The 847-nt window shown below is 34.4% G+C and overlaps 1 long non-coding RNA gene across 1 annotated transcript in view; it reads left to right on the top strand.

Moving 5' to 3' along the window:
* The first annotated feature begins 314 nt into the window (after window positions 1-314).
* Window positions 315-847, top strand: part of LOC111403587 — a 10789-nt gene continuing 10256 nt past the window's right edge. The window contains exon 1 of the long non-coding RNA XR_002704490.1: window positions 315-548. This is a non-coding gene — a long non-coding RNA (uncharacterized LOC111403587). The remainder of the gene's footprint in view (window positions 549-847) is intronic.

The raw sequence follows: 847 nt of genomic DNA on the forward strand, positions 1-847 counted from the left end.
TGAGAAAATTGTTGAACAATTTCAACAAAATCTCTGAATGTTGGATAACAAAGCTACCATTCCTCTTTCCCCAATGTTCTGTATCTACTGGCTTTCAAAATAGAGAAAACGCATTTTTCTAGACAAAATCGAAAGGCGTTTTTTAACTGATTATTTACAATTTCAATCAAAACAAAACGACACCGTTTCTACTTAACCCAAACGACATCGTCTTAAATTCATTTGCGTCAGTTAAGTTCGGTGACTCCTTCCATCTCTTCCTTCTTCCCTTATTTCTGACCATTGGCCCTTTAAATGACAAAAAAAAAAAAAAAAAAAAAAATTACCTCTTGGATTTCGGATTTTGAGAAGATGGGGTTTTTCTAGCAACTAAGTACTTTTCCATGGGGATGAATTTTAACTAAGAGAGTCTCTTTCCGGGACTTCTTCTTCTTCTGGAGCAAAACAGATCACTGAGCAACTGTAAATTTTCCCGCCATCCTCAGCATTTTGTCTATCAGGTTTTTATATGAATTTGAACCCCTGCCGAAAGGGAGAAATTGAAAATGGTACGCTTTCTGGCTCCCTAAAATTGGACTTTTTCACTGGAGATCACTCCCTCACAGCTTTGTTTTATGTGAGTTATTCAATTTTGATTTGTTTCAATCTTATCCCTAACTTATCTTTATGTATCAGTTTGATCATTTGTAGATGACGAAAGACCTTGTTTGATGCTAAATCAGCAGTTAGGTGACCTAAATCATGAGATGTTTCTCCCAAAATTAGATTCCAAAGCCATTGTCTACAATTAGGATTCATATTTCATAATTTAAAATCTGCATTTTGTTTATTGACATTTAACATAAAA

Source organism: Olea europaea, chromosome 11 (assembly GCF_002742605.1).
Source record: "Olea europaea var. sylvestris chromosome 11, O_europaea_v1, whole genome shotgun sequence".
Lineage (NCBI taxonomy): Eukaryota > Viridiplantae > Streptophyta > Magnoliopsida > Lamiales > Oleaceae > Olea > Olea europaea.